Raw genomic sequence first — 22629 nt, 5'->3', positions numbered from 1 at the left:
TATTATTTTTATGTTTTCGATAAATAATTACTTAATTAATACACAGATTAAACTTCACTCAAAGAATAGTATAAGATTATGCTTGAACAATGCTATAATTTTTATATACATATAACTTATAAAATATTTTATCGTTTATTATTTTATATGTAGACATCTACATATAAAACAATATTTATAATAATTAGTTAATATTTTTGATGAAATACCATATCGTAGGTAGATACTTATACATATGTATTATTTTTAAGCTTTCATAAGGTACTTATTTAAAAGGATAAAAAAATATAATTAACGCTTTTATCTAACAAATATTGGCATGGTGAATGAAAAATTTATTTAATTACGATTTTTACTCTATTACTACTAATGTGAAAAGAAATGAGAAAAATGGAGTCTCTTTAAAACAGACCGTATTGCTATAATATTTCCCTCGAAAGTGGACCCCATAGTCTTAAAAGTGTAGCTGACGCAACGTCACACACTTTACGACTAGGAGATTTGTTTTATATGTGTTTTAATATCATTTTGCGATGATCCAGTAACTATAAAACAGTACTGTTTCATCGCAAATGATACTGGTATGAATTATTCATCAACCCTATATGAGAAACGAGGGGCAAACAATATCACGTATCTGAACATTCACTTTCCGATCCCTGCCATCTATCAATTCGTTTGGATGTTGATGCAATGTTATTTTTATTTCTTGGACGTAAGTTGCACTAGGAAATGCAGTTTATGTTGCAAAGCGCCATCTGCCAAAACGTTTTAACAACGCCATCTGTGCAATATTACAGGTATTATTAAAAGAGGGCTAGCGCCATCTATGAAACGTGCCGATTATTAAAGATATTAAAAATTTGTCCTCATTTCCTACTTCATTTGGGGTATCATTTAAGCTATCACCAATTTAATTAGTTTTGTGTTTCTTAAATAATAGGGTTTGTCCTCAACATAGTAGATCTGTCACCAAAATGTAGTCACCAAACAATGCAAAATCAGTTCCACAATAAATCACCTAAAATCCTGAGATATAAGGTCTAGTACCAAATAAATGTTTTTGTATGTATTATAATAGGTGTGTCCTAATAAGTATTTAAGCAAACTAATTTAAAGAGATCACCAATAAATCATATTATGTTACTAGAAAATTGCATTAAGTTCAAATAAAAAATTAGGGTTGTCATCATCGTTTCAACCAAAAGGCTCCCAAGGTTCTATATTTCCACTGGTAGTATAAATTATATTTAAATAATTTTTTTAGCAGAGTAGTAAATAAAACAATTAAAGTTAAAATAATCAATATTTATTGTTGAAAATAATTACCACTGAACAATCAGCGCTGGTTTAAAATAGCTGGCTTATGGCTAGCAGAATAGTAGATAAAACACTTAATTAAAGTTAAAATAATCAATATTTATTCTTAAAAATAATAACCACTGAACAATCAGCGCTGGTTTAAAATAGCTGGCTTATGGCTAGCAGAATAGTAGATAAAACACTTAATTAAAGTTAAAATAATCAATAGTTAACTACTACCCATCGTTGAGGCCGGATTGGTCAATTTTTAAAACGCGCCAATTTGTCTCCGTCCCTTTGATCATTTTTTCATTAAAATTATAAATTGATGTATTAAATTGGTAACGAATACTATTAATTTAATATCTGAACGAAATAAAATGTTACTACTGTATTGGTGACAAAATATCAAATAAAAAGGAGTCGCAGTCAGGGATCGATAATCGATTTATTTGGTGACAGATCTACCATTCTGAGCACAGAGCTATTATTTAAGTAACAAAACTATTATTATAAGAACGAAGTTTATATTCATGTAATTCAATATAATTTTATTGGTTATCGATCTCTTATTTTACACATATATTAACATTAATTTGATAATTCATACCTGGGAACAATTTTTGTTTATCTGAGAACGAAAATATTTCGTGGCGATAGATCTATTTATTAGGTGATACAACTTGATGACAAATATAAATTTTGGTGATAGAAAATATAGTTCCCCTTCATTTGTATTCATTACATTTTTAAAATTTAATTTATTTATTAATTTTTACATCTTTCATTGTCAAACCATTAGAGTTAAGCATGCTGTGAACACTTCGTAATTGATTTACCAATGAGTCTTAATACCTATCGAATGTAACAGTATACCGTATCATGTTGTGTTGTACTGTGTAGTGTGCCAAAAAATTAAATAAAATAATATTTAAGTGTAGCTGTTTTGTTTTTTCCAAATAAAGATTAAATTTTTAAAATTTACGTAGGGAAATTTTGAACAACGCCATCTATGTCGTAATATGATGTAATACATCTATGTCATGATAATACTATGACAGCGCCATCTATATAAAGTAAGTACTATTCAGTATTGTTAGCGACATCTGTTGTTGAAATTTATAATCATTCAACAGTGCAGGAGTCGCCATCTGTTGGGCATAATTGATATTAATTCACAAAAATATTTTTAGTACCATCTAGTGTATAGTAGCAGTACTATTTATAAAATTGGCATGAACTGTGCCAAATACACTTAATTGTTTTCTTAAAGCTTCTCTCAAAAACTAGATGGCGTTAAAACAAATCTTCATATTAGTTTAATTTTGTATTCCGTATAACGGCGCCACGTCGTGTTTTGAACAATTATTATTTTAATTTTGGGGCGATTGACGAAAAGTCCTGTCAAAAAATAAAAGAAAAACGTCTTCAGCTGTTAGGCCCAATACCATCTGATCTAATTGAAATTCAAACAGTGACAGGTTGCTAGCCCGTCGCCTGAAAAGAATCGTATGTGTATTGGCCTATACCTTTATTGTCTTTTACAACTTGCACGGGAAAAGAATCAGCTGACACAGATTATGTCTTTCTTCGCTTACAAACCAACATCAACCACTAGATGAAAGTGCGCCTATTCCCTTAGTCGCCTTTTATGACATTCATGGGAAAGAAATGGAGTGGTCCTATCAACATTATGTCTTTAATTTAATTTCTCAAAAAAAAAGCTGAAACAACTAAAAAATACCTTATTACTTAGTTAATCTATTGTAGAAACTTCGCAATGATTGTCACAGCGCGTACATAAAAGAGGTCTATATCAATAATGGCGGGATCATGAGAATTACTATGTCGCAGGTAAGTTAGATTTACAGACGTTAACTTCATCCTAGTTATTATAAAAATCACGTCATTATAGACGTGACATAATATACATATAGTCACGTCTATATCCCTTGCGGGGAAGACAGAGCCAACAGTCTTCAAAATGCTGATTGGCCACGATCAGCTCTTTGGCTTGATGATAGAATTGAGATTCAAATAGTTGACAGGTTGCCTTTTAGAATAATCCCAAGTTTATAAACCCATCCCTTAGGTGTCTTTTACGACATCCATTGGAAAGAGAAGGCGTGTCCTATTCTTTTTTTTTATTGGTGCCGGGAACCACACGGCACATACGTAATATATATGATAAGTAGAATGAATGATGATGACTGTTGGCTATTCTGTAGTCCTTACGGGGTAGACAGAGTCAACTTTCTCAAAAATAGCCTATCGCCTATAGGAAGAATTTCAAGTTTATTTGCCTTTCCCTTAGTCGCCTTTTACAGGCATATAAGAGGTGAAGAAATTAATTTAATGGTGGTTACCGGTACTAATTTTTAAACAGAAAAAGAGATGGAATGACTTTTTTATTACAATTAAAGCATAAATTAAAATAAATAATATTGACTGACATTATTGTCTGTAGGTAACTTCAACGCAAATTCTCGGGTCTAGATTTGAAATAGGTCATCCTATGTAGCCTAGGGACGCATTTAGAGAGATTGTTGAAATTAGCGGAATTGTTCATTTTACGCGTGCTCTATGTAAATATAATTTCTTCAACATTCTAGACTCCGCAAATCCAGGATCCATGGTCAAAGGCATACCCCGGGCTCCTCTCCAGAGTGGTGAGGATGCAACCGGGACTAAAGCCAGGAGGTATAAGACTCTATACATATAAATATAATTTCCTGGACATTCTGGATTCCGACTGAATTCCCCGAATGCCTGCGACGCAGCTAGTCCCTTACAAATCCAGACTTATTGCAGACTGACTGGCAAGTAGCGAATCGTTCGCCGACGAATACTTGTATCTGACATAGAGATGATAATACCACCTTAGAATATTTTTATTAATACACTCACATTTATCCCTTATAATAGACAATGCTTTTACAGTGAGGGAAAACGTAAGAAATCTGCGCATTCAGGCAACTGAATATGTAACCATGATCCAATATGAGTTAGAGGTTCGAAAGTAGATAGGAGTCGCTTCGTGGAAAAATCTTACACAAATACATACATATATGTATCACGTCTATATCCTTCGAGGGGTAGACAGAGCCAACGTTCTTGAAAAGACTGAAAGGCCACGATCACCTGCATCGCTTAATAATAGAATTAAGAATCGAATAGTGATTGCAAGCCTATAGCTAACAATAGGAATCCCAAGTATATGAGCCGATCTGTTATTCATCTTTTACGACATCCATGGGAAAGATATGGAGTGGTTCTTTTCTAACGTGTCGGGAACCACATGGCACAACAACCAATCGCGCGACGCTATCAGTCATAAACAGTGAAAAGTCAAAATCGCGCAAGCAAAGATTTCATAGAATGGAGCATCGCTCCCGCTACACATTTATGTTTATTAAATTCATGAAACTTGCGCTGAGCCGATACGCTTTAATTTAGGGGTCCTCAAAATGAACGGCGGTACTAACATCTCTATAAAAATACCGCATTGCAATAATTCAGGATTAAAATGTGCATATCAGTGAGGTTTCTTTCACAGTTAGCCAGACAACACCAGGATCGCCTCAGATTGCATACAAATGAAAGGAACCAGTTATTTTTGCCGTCTACAAAAGGAGGTTCTGAATGGGGTTCAGAGATTTAAAGACATTTCTTTTTATGTAATGCCCTTTTATTTTTAATTTTTGTAATTAGATGGGTGATTCTGTGAGTAATTAGTATGTAATTAAATTGCATTATCAATACCTTCTAATATTATTTTTTTGAGTTTGTTTGTTTGTACGCGCTAATCTCAGGAATTGCTGGTTCGGATTGAAAAATTCGTTTTGTGTTGAATAGACTATTTATTAAGGAAGGCTTTGGGCTATATAATATCACGCTGCAACTATAAGAAGCAAAGAAATAATGGCAAATGTTAAAAAAACGGGAAAGTTTATAATCCTTGAGGGCTTCAATGATGCCCAAAATAACTATTCCACGCGGACGAAGTCGCGGGCACAGCTAGTTAAGCGATAAAGCTGAACGTGCCCTTTCAGCCTTTCAAGACTGTTAGCTCTCTCTACCCCGCAAGGGATAAAGACGTGGCTATATGTATGTATGTAGTACTGTAACTCTTTACATACATAAGTACCTGTGTAATTTAAGACTTACATAATATACTATAACTAGCTATCCCGGCAAACGTTGTTTTGCCATATAGATTTCTAGTAAAAAAAAAATGTTAAGGGTGGACAACCCTTATCACTAAGGGGTATGAAAAATAGATGTTAGCCGATTCTCAGACCTACTGAATATGCATGCAGAATTTGGTTAAAATCGGTAAAGCCGAGGAGTACGGAGACAAACATTGTGACACGAGAATATAAGAAGAATATTACAAACTAAAATTTAAATTTGCCGTGTGGTTCCCGGCACCAATACAAAAAAGAATAGGACCACTCCATCTCTTTCCCATGGATGTCGTAAAAGGCGACTAAGGGATAGGCTTACAAACTTGAGATTCTTTTTTTAGGCGATAGGCTAGCAACTTGTCACTATTCGAATCTCAATTCTATCTTAAAGCCAAATAGCTGAACGTGGCCTATCAGTCCGCTCAGGACTGTTGGCTCTGTCTACCCCGTAAGGAATATAGACGTGATTATATGTATGTATGTAAAATTTAATTAACAGATTATTTAATAAAAAAATAATAATTTCTTCTATTGATCCATAGGGAACACGCCTTAACATAACCTAAAACCCCGTAACTCAAAAGGCACCTATGCTATGCCCTAATTTAGCACGTTTATATGCGATCTCACGCCCCTGAACCAGGTGTCAGGTAGGTATAACAGATCGTGAAGTTAAAAATGTTATTCACACATCATATAGTCACGTCTATATCCCTTGCGGGGTAGACAGAGCGAACAGTTTCAAAAAGTCTGAATGGCCACGTTCAGCTATTTGGCTTAATGATAGAATTGAGATTCAAATAGTGACAGGTTGCTAGACCATCGCCAAAAAAAGAATCCCAAGTTTGTAAGCCTATCCCTTAGTCGCCGTTTACGACATTCATGGGAAAGAGATGGGAATGATCCCATTCTTTTTTGATACACATCAAATTGATTCAAATCAAAACTGAGCTTTCAGTCAGGTTAACTGCATTTCTAGTCTAGGTAGAATAGAATAGAATAGATTTATTTTCAAAATTGGACACAAGGTATCACTTATTGACGTCACATCACTCAAATCTAATTATATCTACGAGTATCTACTGCCGCTTCCAAAGCGAATGTGTATAAGAAGCGGCGGAGCAAACTACACTGCAGCATTTTCATCGGACGTCAATTTGTGTGAAACGCCAAAAATTTGATTTTTTAATTCATGTCTTTGAGTATGTATGTATGTTTGTACTCGCATAACGCAAAAACTATTGCTTCGATTTGGATGCGGTTTTCGCAAATGTGTAAGGCTTGGTCCAACTTAGAAACTGGTAAAGAAAAATACAGTGAACTTTTAACTGGAGGTCCCGGGTTCGAATTCCGGCCGGGGCATGATGAGAAAAGAACTTTTTCAGTTTGTCCTGGGCCTTGGATGTTTATCTATACCTATAAGTATTTATTATAAAATATGGTACCGTTGAGTTAATATTTCGTAACAAAAGTCTCGAACTTATTTCGAGGCTAACTCGATCTGTGTAATATGTCCCGTATATATTTATTTATTTTGCGAAGAACAATTTGAGTGTACTCAAATTTATGTATGTTTATAATATATTATATATTTACTGCCTTTTTAATTATGGATTTTCCTTTATATTTTGGTTGACTGGAAGAAATCCCATTTGGGATAAGTCCGCCATTGTACATATTCTTCTAAATCCAATAACTGTATTGTAATTTGTTATATTTACTTTTATGTGCAATAAAGAGTTTACAAACACACAAACGTGTCGCGGGCCAATAGCTAGTGTGATGTAATTAATTCAAAAGTTAATTAATTACCCTTATAAATATAGCTACAACGATAAAAACTGGCAACTTTTTCCATCTTACGGACAAAACTTTAGGGGCCGGTGACACAATTTGTGTTAAGCATTAATTAATTTAATCATCCCTTGAGGGCTAGACAGAGCCAGCAGTATTGAAAGACTGGTAGGCCACGTTCAGCTGTTAGACTTAATGTTTTAATTCAAATAGTGACAGGTTGCTAGCCCATCGTCTAAGAAAAGGCCCAAGTTTAAAAGCCTATCCCTTAGTCGCCTTTTATCCATCCATGGGGATGTCGTAAAAAGAGAAGGAGTGGTCCTATTCTTTGTTTTTTATTATTGGTGCCGGGAACTATATGGCACACTAATTATATTAATAATGAAATAATTAAGACAATACAAAGGTTAACGTTAACTTGTTGTTTTGAAACTTAATCAATGTCTGAGCACCCGGCCCGTCTCAGGTGCGACCCTAATACCGTTTGAGTGACTCGCCCGTTCTTGCTAAACCGACGGACCTACATACATACATAAATATAATCACGTCTATATCCCTTGTGGGACAGACAGTGGACAGAGCCAACAATCTCATAAAGACTGATAGGCCACGTTCAGCAATTGAGATTCAAATAGTGACAGGTTGCTAGCTCATCGCCTAAAAGAAGAATCCCAAGTTTATGACCTTTCCCTTAGACATCCGTGGGAAAGAGACGGAGTGGTCTTTTTTTTCTATTTGTGCCTGAAACCACACGGCTGAGATCAATATGTATTTCATATAGTAGTTAGAATTAAAAATCAATGCATCGGTTCACTGTGTGTTTGTATGCATTAAAAAAGATCCGAAACATTTTACAAATATGCAAACATTGAGCTCTCTTCACATTAGACTAGTGTGGTGGAGTTAGTTGAATTATTTATATCGATATCTCATTGAATCTTATATCGGAAAAGGTAATGCGCGTGATTAGCATAAATGTTCAGGTTCAAATCTCATTTAGGTTATGTACCGATGGCTATTTTCAAAGTTATCTACATTAGTTTGAGTGCTAACCGATGCTCTTACGGTGAGGGAAAACATCGTGAGGAAACCTGTTCGCTCAGGCAACTGAATGTGTTACCATGATCCAATATGAGTTAGGTTCCCCTGCAAAGGTTTCGGAGGTCAGATGTGAGTCGCTGCATGTAAAAACCTAACTCACATACATACATATGGTTACGTCTATATCCCTTGCGGGGTAGACATAGCCAACAGTCTTGAAAAGACTGATAGGCCACGTTCAGATGTTTGGCTTAATGATAGAATTGAGATTCAAATAGTGACAAGTTGCTAGCCCATCGCCTAAAAAGAATCCAAGTTTGTAAGCCTATCCCTTAGTCGCCTTTTACGACATCCATGGGAAAGAGATGGAGTGGTCCTATTCTTTTTTGTATTGGTGCCGGGAACCACGCGGCACACCTGACTCACCCAATCTAGGATTCATAAAGGTGCACCCTGGGCTCTTCTCCAGAAAGGTGAAGATTACTGGACTAACGCCAGTAGGAAGAAGAAGAACATTGGTGTTCCCTTAATAATATAATTATACCTGCCTAATAATAGTTATAACTTTACAACAAATCTTCATCGATGTCGATAATTCCGTGTGGTTCCCTGCACCAATAGAAAAAAAATAGGACCACTCCATCTCTTTCCCATGGATGTCGTAAAAGGTGATTAAGGGATAGGCTTACAAACTTGGGATACTTTTTTAGGCGATGGGCTAGCAACCTGTCACTATTTTAATCTCAATTCTATCATTAAGCCAAATAGTTGAACGTGGCCATTCAGTCAGTTCAAGACTGTTGGCTCTGTCTATCCCGCAGGGGATATAGACGTGACCATATGTAAGTATGTAATAATAACTTTACGACAATACTTCATCGATGTCGATAATTCCCAACCACGGCCCATCACTATTCCCTTTTCGCCAACCTCTCGACACGGCGCGTTCACAAAATATGTTTCATTCACAAAAAAAAAAAGAAAATATAATATTTCTGAATATTTTCCCGCGCCCCATTCAGTCGGAATTAAAAAAAATGCACTTTTTCAATGACTGTAGTACGGTATTAGCGGAGCTTTTTAAGGGGAATGCTGTAAAGAAACAAAAGCTTTTTACAACGCGAATAGCTGAAGATCAGGTTACTCACAAGTAAGTAGGCGATATTTTTTACCGTGTGGTTCCCGGCGCCAATATAACAACATGGCAGCATTAATCAGCGTCGGAAACAAAACCAACCTATTCGTGATCACAACGCATTGGTCAAACACAACATCCGCAGCAACTAACAACCTCACACGACTCCGACAACTAATAAAAGTAAAACCAAACAACTCAAACATGATAATTCTAGGTGATTTCAACGCACATGCAGGGTACCAAGATACCAGAAAACAACGCACCTTAAAGAGCATAGGCGAAAACCTCCACCACAAATACAACAATACCACGGGAGAAACTCTAACAAACCTTATGACGATGGAACAACTCCGATTAGACACATCATTCGGCCGAGCAAGCTGCAAAACCACATGGATCTCAGGCAACAAAGTCTCCCAAATAGACCACATAATGACCCAAGCCTCCAAACCACCCTGCTTCAATCATATAAAAGGGGAACACACCCCCTTATCGGACCACAAAATCATCTGGGGCAAACTAAAACTAAAACAATTAAACTCACATCCTCGGAGAAGCAATGCGACTAAACCCGATCCAATGTCAAATAACTTCAAGTATAAAGCTCTCAACTACGAACTACTACAAAGCAATAACCGAAAAGAACAATATCAACTAGCAACAATTAAAGAATTAAATACTTATAAACAAAATAATAACATAAGGCCTTTATCATGGGAAGAAATCACAGATATAATGAGAAAATCCGCAACCAAAGTCCTTCAATTCCAACCGAAACATTAAAAAAATCGCAGACTAGCACTAGCAAAACTGCAACAAGCAAAATTTCTCAAGAACCGCTACCCTTCAGACCCAACCCATCAGGAAAATCTTAAAAGATGCCGGAAAAGATTAAACGAAATAGAAGCAGCGGAAAACAAAAAAGAGTGTCAGGCATTCTTTAAAGACTTATCAAAAGCCCACCCCTCAGCAAGAATGAAAATTACCTATGACTTTTACAGAAGACACAAACAAAAACAAAGACGGCGAGCAAAATAATATTTCATACCAATCTCAAAATGGGAAGAAGAACTCGCCAAAATGGAAGGAATCAACATAGAAAAAATACACAACGAAGATACACAACTACTTGGCCCAGATCCATCTATGGAAGAAATGGAAGAAATTATCACTAAATCGCGTAATGGAACTGCCCCCGGAACCGACCAAATCGTGATGGAACTATTCAAAGCCAATAGTACAGAACTAAACCAGGAAATCCTTTACCACATCCAAACAGCGTGGAGAAAAAACATCCTACCAAATTCATGGACACAATCCGTTCAGATACCCCTGCCTAAAACAACAAACCCTAAAAACACTAAGGACTACAGAAGAATTTCCATATGCAATACGGCTTACAGAATTTACGCGAGCTTAATACTAAAAAGACTAGACGAATCAACCGACACCCCAGAAAATTACCAAGCTGCATTTTTAAAAAACCGGTCAACTGATGATCATATGTTTACCCTACGTAGAATCTTGGACGAGGAATGGAAAGCCGGAAAAACAACGTATGTCCTCGCAATCGACCTAGAACAAGCATTCGACACAGTAGACCTAAACGCACTAAAAGATGTACTTTTGACTAGAACTAACAAAGCCCTTACCAACCGTATTATTAAAGCTACCATGAACGAATCTACATGCATAAAATGGTTTGGCCAACAAACCAAGTGGATCAAAAAAGGCAAAGGAGTAAAACAAGGCTGCCCTCTATCACCACGACTCTTCACCATTTTAATGGACGACGTCTTCAAAACCCTAGAAGAAGAAGAGCCCTGCATTCAACTCAATCAAGACAGAGTAATAAAGCTACCAATAATTCTAGCCTTTGCTGATGACGTCATAATCGTATCGAGTAACCTGCAACAACTAAACACAATTTTCACTAAAGTGAAATCATTATTTCAAACAGTAGGACTTAAAGTCAATGATACAAAAACAAAATTACTACAGTTTGGATGGCATAACAACAACTCCAGCAAAGGAAATCAGATACCTAGGCACCTATATAACCGCAACACTAAACAGAAATAATACAGTGCATGCACGTTGCAAACAAGCACTCAAAAATGCCAAAATACTTAAAAAACTCATAGAGGAATCCCGCATGGAATGGCAAACATGACGATTGTTGTATAAAATGGTAATAGAACCAACAATGATAGACGGCCTCAAATGCGCGGCCATAACAAAAGCCAACAGAGCAAAACTAAGAAGATATGAACGAATAATACTACGAGACTTGCTTAACAACACCGGCCCACACCACACAAAGATACATGAAATCTTAAATGGCAAAACAGTCACAAAGAGAATTAAATGCCTACGAATGTGCTACTATGGCCATATCCTCCGGCGCCCAACCCCGCATTTGCTAAACGCGGCTTATCAATACCAAGCAATAAAACTAAAAGTGGGACGACCCATCTTTACTTGGATAGACTCTCTAACACAAGACATGAAATATTACAACAAAAATCCCACAGAATGGGCAGATATCGCGATAAACAAAACAGAGTTTATCAAAGCAGCTCAAGAAATCTACGAACTCGCAGAAACCGACAGTGAACCAGAAGAAGAACTATGACGAAAACTTAAAAAAGGAAGAAAAGAAAATCGCATCACATCAACGCTCTCCCCCGTCGAAATACCCGTCCTCCTCAGTTCCTATATTGGCTATAGGCTGTATAGTCGGTCGATTGTGGTCGACTGGTTGCGGCTGGTCGGCCTTCCTCTCCCATCCCCGAGCGTGTCACTCCCTATAAAATCTGTGCCCCCTGGTGTATCCAGCTAGACTGGGTCAGGCTTTGCTTGGCTGGGTGTGGTACCAATGTTCATGTTCATGTTCATGTGTGGTTCCCGGCGCCAATATAAAAAAGAATAGGACCACTCCATCTCTTTCCCATGGATGTCGTAAAAGGCGACTAAGGGATAGGCTTAGAAACTTGGGATTCTTTTTTAGGCGATGGGCTAGCAACCTGTCACTATTTGAATCTCAATTCTATCGTTAAGCCAAATAGCTGAACGTGGCCATTCAGTCTTTTCAAGACTGTTGGCTCTGTCTACCCCGCTAGGGAGATAGACGTGACCATATGTATGTATGTATGTATTTTTAACCCACGATCAGAAAAGAAGATTACAGTTATCTATTACAATTCCCTTCTATCCATTACAAATATATGTATGTGGGAATAATTATGATTTATTTTTGTTTTGTTTTTTTTTTGTAGTAATTCTTAAGTAGTTTGTATAGCAACACTAAAGTTTATTATAAAAAGAATCTGAAGTTAAAGATAGGTCGTTATTAAGTTGTCAATAAAAAATAAAGATTGTGAGTGTTTTAAAAGCGTTTGCATCAAAGTGAGCCCCATTCCCACATGTAAATACAAACATACAGTCACGTCTATATCCCTTGCGGGTAAACAGAGCTTACAGTCTTGTTAAGACTGAAATGCCACGTTCAACTGTTTGGCTGCACGATGTAGTTGAAGTTAGATAATGGCAGGTTCAGAGGAATCCTAAGTTTATAAGCCTATCCTTTAGTCACCTTTTACGACCTCATGATCTATTCCGGATGTAATGGTCCTATTCTATTTTATATTGATGCCACACAGATACCATATTTAAGCTCAAAAATTTTTAGAAAAAAAAAAACTAAAAAGTCTGCATACTTTCTTAGGATATATGTATATAATATATATATGTATATATAAAATTATCTGTAGGGTTGTCACGATGTTGACAATAGATCGCTCAGCGGATGTCGCTAATTGAAGGCCCTGGGCGGTTCGAGTCAGCGGATGTGGATTTTTATGGACAAAAATGGCGTGAAGAGGGTGTTGGTTAAGTTTTATTGAATGGAGTAGTTTGACGTATGAGACTTGTAAACTTTTATTTATTAATTATTTTTTTTTACGGCACAAATTACACAGATTGAGTTAGCCTCGGAGTAAGTTCGAGACTTGTGTTACGAGATACTAACTCAACGATACTATATTTTTATAATAAATACTTATATAGATAAACATCCAAGACCCAGGCCAATCATAAAAAGTTCTTTTCTCATCATGCCCTGGCCGGGATTCGAACCCAGGACCTCTGGTGTCACAGACAAGCGTACTACCGCTGCGCCACAGAGGCCGTCATTTATGTACATTAAGAAAGAAGACCACTCCATCTCGTACCCATGGATGTCGTAAAAGGCGACTAAGGAATATTAAAAACTTGGCGTTCTTCTTTTAGGCGATGGGCTAGCAACCTGTAACTATTTGAATCTCAATTTTATCGTTGAGCCAAACAGCTGAAAGTGACCTAACAATCTTTTCAAGACTGTTGGCTCTGTTCACCCCGCAACGGATATAGACGTGATTATATGTATCTAAAAAAAAATAAGTACAACTAGACTAAGGAGAGAGTTTTTACAAGGGCACAACTTATTTCTAAAGATTTTTTCATTAGGCCTATATTTTACTTACATATTTTTTTCCGTAGTATAATTTTACTTACATATCATAAGTATTCGATGATAACCAAATTACATACATACAAACATACATATAGTCACATCTAGAGCCAACAATCTTGAAAAGTCTGAAATGCCACGTTCAGCAATATGGCTGAATGATGGAATTGAGATTCAAATAGGGCAGGCTGCAAACCCATCCCCTACAAAAATAAGACTTTATCTGCCTTTCTTTTAGTCGCTTTTTACGTCATCCATGTAAAAGACGGAGGGGTCCTATTCTAAACCAAGAGAGTGAGGCAGTAAGTATTTATATCAGTAGCGACTCCACGTATTTCTTCGTCCTATCAAAGTTCAGTAAAGTATGTCTCGTTTTCTCAAAAAAAAAAAAAAATGTCTACGAGTTTTACAATAAGCATGTACTGTATTCAGTTTACATGCTGGATATCTAGATTTTTTTTTTAATAGGGGGACGCAAGTGTTAATGAACTTTGAAAACTTTCCTCTTATTTTCCTCTCAAATAACGTATTCATCTAAGTGCGTCATACACATAACAAGCGACTTTACCCTCTAAGTTTTGTTGACATCACAAAAAGTCACATTAAAAGTCTTTCAATTTATATACATATACTAGCTGTGCCCGCGACTTCGTCCACGTGGAATAGTTATGGGTATCATTGAAGCCCTCAAGGATGAATAATTTTCCCCGTTTTTTCACATATTCCATTATTTCTTCGCTCCTCATAGTTGGAGCGTGATGTTATATAACCGAAAGCCTTCCTCGATAAACGGTCTATTGAACGCAAAAAGAATTTTTCAATTCGAACCATTACTTCCTGAGATTAGCGCGTTCAAACAAACAAACAAACCCTTCAGCTTTATAATATTAGTATAGATTGTGTTAATTGAACATTTAATGCGGTCGCAATGTAAGTGCTGGGTAGTGTTCGCAAAATGATCGTATCATGTATTTTCATTTGACCTGAGGCGTACGGACAGACAGACAGCCTGTAATCGTACACATACATATTTATAATAAGTATTGAATTGTCGGTATTTATTCAATTCATCAATCAATTTGTTGAAATCATTCAAATTCAAAAAATTTATAGTTTTGTAAGAATATATATAATTAACATAAAGTCGATTGTATAGGTATTAACTATTGCAAATTACGTACATACATATGATACGAGTTCATACAATCACGTTTACATCGCCTGCGGGGTAAACAGAGCCTACAGAGCAGTAATAACAAATTATTATAAATATAAATATACTATGGTGCCGTGTGGTTCCCGGAACCAATACAAAAAAGAATAGGACCACTTCATCTCTTTTCCATGGATGTCGTAAAAGCCGACTAAAGGGGTAGGCTTATAAACTTGGGATTCTTCTTTTAGGCGATGGGCTAGCAATCTGTAACTATTTGAATCTCAATCCTATCTTAAAGCAAAATAGCTGAACGTGGCCTATCAGTCTTTACAAGACTGTAGGCTCTGTCTACCCCGCAAGGGATATAGACGTGATTAGGTATGTATATATGTATAAATATACTATATTGATAGTTTAATATTTATTATACATCCGAGCCCCAGAGAAAGTTCATTTCTCATTATGCCCTGGCCGGCATTTGAAATATTGAAAGGGCTTTTGATATTATAGATGACTAGAAAGTGACCGCGGCTTCACCCGCGTAAAACGAAAAATCCCATTATCTCCCGTTGCCGCGGGAATTTCTGAAAATCGTCTTGTAGCGGGAGCGAGGTTCGGCTCGACCGCCACCAAAGGGAAGATCTTCCGCCAGGCTGGAGTGACGCCTGGGGAACCGCGCGACAGACGATGTTGTGTCGGAGGTTGTAGGTATATATGCTCCAATCCGTGAAATCTTTGCTTGCGCGATTTAGACTTTTCGCTATTTTTGACTGAGTGATATTGTTTATGTGACTTGTGGCGTAGAGATGTCTCTAAATGGACGTATCCTAATTACAATCTACCTTGTTGCCAAATGTCATCTTCATTGGTTGAGTAGTTTCTGAGATTTCGTGATCAGTGTGTGAGTGAGGATTTTTCGCTTTATATACATATACTTATGTACTGGCTGTGCCCGCGATTTCGTCCGCGTGGAATAGTTATTTTGGGCATCTTTGAAGCCCTTAAGGTTGAATAATTTTCCCCGGTTTTTATTTCACACTTTCCATTATTTCTTTGCTCCTTATAGTTGCAGTGTGATGTTATATAGCCTTAAGCCTTCATCGATAAATGGTCTATTCAACGTTAAAATAATTATTAAATTCGAACCAGTAGTTCCTGAGATTACCGCGTTCAAACAAACAAACTTTTCAGCTTTATAATATTAGTATAGATAGACGATGAATCTGATGCCAATTATCGATATTTCGATAGAAAAACAATCGATAATACTGCAACACTAATAACAGGTTTATAAAAACGTTTTTGTTATGAATCTTGGTCACCATGACGATGCCACACCCAACATTATCTATGTCCAACAGCGCGTAGCTAAAAGAAGCTAAAATTAAGCATGTAAATTATACATGAAAGGCTATTAAACTTGGGATTCTTCTTTTAGGCGATGGGCTAGCAACCTGTCACTATTTGAATCTCAATTCTATCGTTAAGGCATACAGCCGAACGTGGCCTTTCAGTCTTTACGAGACTGTTGGCTCTGTCTTCCCCGTAAGGGATAAAAACGTGATTGTATATGTATGTATGTAGGTTTTTCCAGAATTTTCCGTAAAGCCAACGGGATTTTAAGATTTTTGGATTTAACAGCTGAACGTTTCTGCTGAACTTTCAGCCTTTGTAAGACTGTTGGCTCTGTCTACCTTGCAAGAGATATAGACGTGACTATATGTATGTATGAATATTAGGCGGAGCCGACGGCGTACTTAAATTATAAAGTAAAAATAATCCTAGTTAGTCTCGCAGGTTATGTCTGACTGTGGGTTAAATATCATCAGAATCGGTCCAGCACTTTTTTATATTATTAAAAAAACGAAAACACAAATCCTTTTAAAATTAGACCTTTTATAAGTGTATTTTTACGTGTCTTTCTCTCATACATACATAGATAAAATCACGCCTCCTTCCCGGAGGGGTAGGCAGAGACTACATCTTTCCACTTGCCACGATCTCTGCACACTTCCTTCGCTTCATCCACATTCATAACTCTCTGCATGCAAACTCGGCGGTTTCGGTGTCTTTCTTTCAATTGGTAATTTTATGAACCCACCCTGGGTTCATAAAATTCGCTTTCTTCGCATAATTCCGCTTTCCGATATTTCCTCCACTTTTTCCGATCCTTAGCCAGCTCAGTTTTAAGTCTAGCGGGAGGTAACTCCACGCAGTGAAGATCTTCCTGTAGGCTGGTGTAGGAAATTACTTTTTACATACATACATATAATCACGTCTATATCCCTTGCGGGGTACCTAGACAGAGCCTACAGTCTTGTAAAGACTGATAGGCCACGTTCAGCTATTTGGCTTTAAGGTAGGATTGAGATTCAAATAGTGACAGGTTGCTAGCCCATCGCCTAAAAGAAGAATCCCAAGTGTATAAGTCTACCCCTTACTTACATTTTATCTCGTTAAAAACTATAGTTTTCGTGGGATTAGCAATAAACTGTATTCCTTTGTAGGCGCATAATAAGCGCTTGTAGGTGGCGGTAAATTCGCGCAGGCGAAGCCGCGGATAAAATATTTATTGAGTTTCATCTCTCTGCCGTGTGGTTCCCGGCACCAATAGAAAAAAAGAATAGGGCCACTACATCTCTTTCTCATGGATTTTGTAAAAGGAGACTAATAGGCATATCTAAGCCTACTTGGGATTCCTCTTTTAGGCGATGGGGTAGCAACCTGTCACTATTTGAATTTCAATTGCCAAGCGGCTGAGCGTGGCCTTTCAGTCTTATGATGACTGTTGGCTCTGTCTACCCCACAAGGGTATATATCCATGATAGATGTGATTATATGTTATCTTCTCTCTCTCTCTCTTTCTCTGTCTTTTCTCTCTCACTCTTAATTTCGACGGAAAGCTTTTTATTGATATGTATATAATTTCGAAGGTTTTTCGGCAGATAAATCAAACAACAAGTAAATAAAACAAGTTTATTAATAAAAAAAAAATATATTTTATTATTATTGACGTAATGAGGTACAAATAGATAGAAAGTAAATTAATATCTGACAACAAATTGACATTTATTTCTATATTAATTCTTAATTTCTTCTGTGCCGTGTGGTTCCCGACGGCAATTTACAATAGGACGGACCACTCGTATATCTTTTCCGTACATGTCGTAAAAGGCGACTAAGGGATGGGCTTAATAAGCTTGGGATTAATCTTGTCGACGATGGGCTAGCAACTTGTCACTAATTGAATCTCAATTCAAACAAGCCTCAAAGCTGAATGTGGCCTCTGCCTGCCAACTGATTTCTGTTTCAGAATTAAAAATATACTCACTTTTTTATCTTACGGAGAAGACAGATAGGTTACTATACAATTGTCCAAAATAAGTTACTAACAAAGACAATCTTATATATAAAATTGTCTTATCACATATCCCTTAGTGATAAAATTACTTAAAAATTATTTATATGGCAAAACGTTTAAAAAAAAAATCAAAATTCAAAATTTTTATTCATTATTATAGGATAATTCGTATCGCTTAATAATTGTCAAAACGTATGGTTTAACAACATTGGTTGACGTCAAATAAATTACTTAAAACTAAGTTTACTGCCGCTTCCAAGGCGTCAGTGCAGAAGAAGCGGTAACAAACTTGTTTGCCGGGACAGCTATTTATTTATACAATTTTGTAGTGTTACATATTTATTTTTAGTTAAACATGGTTTATCAGTAAATGGCTAGCAGTGTACATATTTAAAAATAAATCAATTCTTTATTGTATATCACAAAAAAAAAAAAAAAAACTATCAACAAAAGAACTCTTTTGTGTGTTATGTGGCCGTAATAGGAGATATGAACTTGTCAAATAAATCTTCAGCTTTTTTCTTCCTCCTGGCTTCAGTCCCGGTTGCATCCTCACCACTCTAGAGAGGAGCCCGGGGTGTGCCTTTGACCATGGACCCTGGATTGGGTGAGTCAGGTTTTTACACGGAGCGACTTCCATCTGACCTCTGCAACCTTTGCAGGGGAACCTTAATATATTGAATCGATCATGGTTCATCCAGTTGCCCGAATGTGCAGGTTTCCTCACGATGTTTTCCCTCGCTGTAAGAGCATCAGTTAGTTTAGTATTCAAACTAATGTACATAACTTTATTTATTTATTTATTAGGCAACACAACAGACACTAACTAAGGTCTCTTAATAACTAAAATTGTTCCAACTTAGTATCCTAAACGCGTATGCGCAGTTGCTTAAGCTTAATAACTAATATAAAACTTGTTATGAGCAAGCAGTTACAATAATAAAGTACTAAAATTACAAATACATACAATACAGTTAACCACAAACAATTACAAAAACAATGCCAGACTATGTACTAGATGTGGTGCAGAGAATCTTGATAGTATCATTTTTAAATTTACGTAATCTGCAATTAAATATATCAATGTCTATGTCCATATGCAGGATATAACTTTGCAAATAGACATTGGTACATAGCCGATTCGAACCTGTGCTTTTTTGCGTCGAACGCATTTTAACCGGCCACTTTACCGATTCAACCACCGGCAAATAAATCTTCGGGTCATCCATCGTTGAAATTGTAACCGTTATGCCCTTATCAGTTCTCCGTCCAGTAGTATCACGCACACGGGGCAAGAAGAATGACAAGGGCACAACGTATTACATTCTTCTTCTTCTTCGAGCGAGTCAATCCATCAGCGCCATCTTTAATCATACAAGTCCCGCCATCTATCGGCGAGTAGCGGAAACTCGTTGCGGCGTATCAGCGATAGATGGCGTTAGTTATATTCAGCATCCAAATCGTGTCGAATGTATTGGGAATATTGACACGAAGTTAAATGCAAAATATTATGATGTCGGTCTTCGTTCTTCGGTGTGAATTTGCTTCTGATTTTTTTTGCTGTAAAAAAAGGTGTTTTTTTTTAACAATATTTATATCGGTGTCGCCACAATATTTCATTTTGTCTTCTTATCTCTGAGTATTAATAATATTTTTTTTCATAATAAATCCTACCAATGAAATTAAAGCAGTATCTGTCATCATTGTATGTTAAATATATTTGTTGTTTTTTTTTTGAGATGTCAAGAAACTAAAACTTCGTAATTGTAATATCTAACTTATAAAATATATGATTTTCTGTCAAAAATATAGCATTTATATTTTTTATATTCCTTCCTAACTACATTACATGTAGAATTATCTACCAGTGATTTTATACAAAACTTTATGAGTATTTGACCGAAGCTTAAATCAGAAACAATATGTTCTAATTTTAATATAAATTATATCTTATTTCTATGTAAATAAATCAAACTTTATATACAAAAGTAATCTTAAAAAAATTGCGGTTTATTCAATATTTTTCCTCAAGCCACGCCATCGCCATCTTGAATTCTCCTCAACAATTGCCTGTAACAAAAGAAAAATAAAATTAATTACGAGTATAGAAATGTGGAAAATTAAAATTGGCGGGAAAGCGGTCGCCATTGTTGTTCATAATTAAATCTGAGATAGCTCCGTGATGTTTTGATTATTTTAAGGTTATGAAATCACCTTTATAAATGTAAAAGTCTGCCTGTTATGATTTTACGCCTAAACCTCTAGAACGAATTTGATAAAATTTTGTATGCACTGTAGCATTTTCTTAATATTACATACATACATATGGTCAGATGGAGTGGTCCTATTCTGTTTTGTATTGGTGCCGGGAACCATACGGTATATTCTTATTATTATGATGACAAAAATTGACAAATTAAATAAGACTCTTCTAGCTAAACAAATATCTACAACTTTCAAAGGTTATAACTTCTAAAGGTCCGGCCGACCTATCGATTACAATCGCAAATATTATCGATACATTTTCCTCTGCGTTCCGAATGATTTACTATAGAAATTCAATTTAAATCATAACAATTGCTGGGTCCCGAGGGATTAACGGTCAATTTGAGGGCGGCCCGAACATAAATCTAAGCGGCCCGATTTGGAGCAGTCGTTAGGACGACGTTTTTGTTGACGGTACACGATTAACACACAGATTGATTTGAAACATGTGACGGTGACTTTGTTTTGCTTATTTTGAATAAGGTATTTACACGGTTTCGTTTAATAGTTTATTTTTTCTATCATTAAGCCAAAAGCTGAACGTGGCCATTCAGTCTTTTCAAGACTGTTGGCTCTATCTACCCCGCAAGGGACATAGACGTGACCACATGTAGGTATGTAGTTTATTTTTTAATTGTAATTTTAACGTTTTTGCCCACAGCTTCGCCACACATATCATATCGCGTGACAATTTACAGTAAACGGTTAAAAAAATATAACATAGTCGCGCTAGCTTCACGCCAAATACGAGTACTTGAAAAGCAGTTTGCAAATGGATCTGAAATTAAAAATAATTACGACCAGTTGAAGTAATGTAAAAATTTAAAGACTTCATTTTAAGACTGTGTCAATGTGAATCAATCAGTTCAAGAAACTATTTTGCTTAATTCAACACTGATTACAATTAAGGTGCATACATAACAATAACCCTTTCGAGTAAATAACAGAGCAAAATTTATGTAGCATTTGGTCTCTGCAAGATAACTTCGCTTCTATACTTGTCACCATTCAGCAAAACGAAATGAAATTTCCAACAGAAACTTTTCAAATCTAATTAAAACGTAGCATTGAAATATTCAATCTGATTGGCACGAAAACGACATCTTCAAAGATCGTCCGACAATATTGAGACACAGTTTGTCATAAATAAATATTTGGACTGTCCGTGGCCACGAAACAGCAACTAATGAGCAAATGTTAATTCCGAGCACGGTCTATTGACGAGGGTTCACTTATCTATCAGTTTGTAGGCTTATTACATTTTGGCGCCCAACGTGGGGCCACACTGACTTTTAAGCTAACGTAACGGTTTTATATTCAGTTTTTACGTATGTTGGAAAAAGTAATTGTTTGGAGAGTATATTTCATGTGTATTTATTTTAGCGACACGTGAAAATGGTTCATTGTGATCTTCAGTATGTGTTTACATAATTTTGGCGCCCAACGTGGAACCCTATAGCTCGAAAAACCTTTCTAGCTGGCGTACATCAAAGTTTTTAATTTACCTTTTTACACATGTGCCTGCATTATTTGAATAGGCATGTATATATGTATTCAGTGTAGGTATAAAAAGAATTCAATTTATCCATGTTAAACATTTTAATATTTGATGATTATAGCTTTTACTAGATGTACATTGGTATGTGATCATAAAATGTTAAAGACGAGTTATATCGCAAATTATGATAAGTTTAGCAAATGCTGATTTATATTAAAAGACATGATTTTATCCTTTTACGAACAATGGTGGTTCAGCAATGAAGGCATCGAAATAAAAAAGTGTGAAGCACATATTCAAAAACTTAACCACAGCTATGTACCGATGACTCTTTTGTAGTTGTTGTAACTTCATTGCATAAAATAAAATATAACAGA

At 36.1% G+C, this 22629-nt stretch overlaps 2 protein-coding genes across 3 annotated transcripts in view; one reads left to right on the top strand and one right to left on the bottom strand.

Annotated features, from left to right (window-relative positions):
* Positions 1 to 22629, top strand: part of LOC106138583 (uncharacterized transmembrane protein DDB_G0289901) — a 429961-nt gene that overhangs the window by 211986 nt on the left and 195346 nt on the right. The gene's annotated exons all lie outside the window — the stretch shown is intronic.
* LOC106138566 (uncharacterized) overlaps positions 1 to 22629 on the bottom strand; it is a 69051-nt gene that overhangs the window by 20352 nt on the left and 26070 nt on the right. Inside the window, exon 3 of one of the 2 annotated variants that reach the window (XR_009657475.1) lies at positions 20332 to 20559. The exons of the other annotated variant lie outside the window; for it this stretch is intronic. The gene's annotated coding sequence lies outside the window, so the exon portion shown is untranslated. Of the gene's footprint in view, positions 1 to 20331; positions 20560 to 22629 lie in introns of those variants that run through there. 2 annotated transcript variants of the gene reach the window in all.

Source organism: Amyelois transitella, chromosome 29 (assembly GCF_032362555.1).
Source record: "Amyelois transitella isolate CPQ chromosome 29, ilAmyTran1.1, whole genome shotgun sequence".
In the NCBI taxonomy this organism is placed as follows: Eukaryota; Metazoa; Arthropoda; class Insecta; order Lepidoptera; family Pyralidae; genus Amyelois; species Amyelois transitella.
This window is presented reverse-complemented; position numbering and strand designations above follow the sequence as displayed.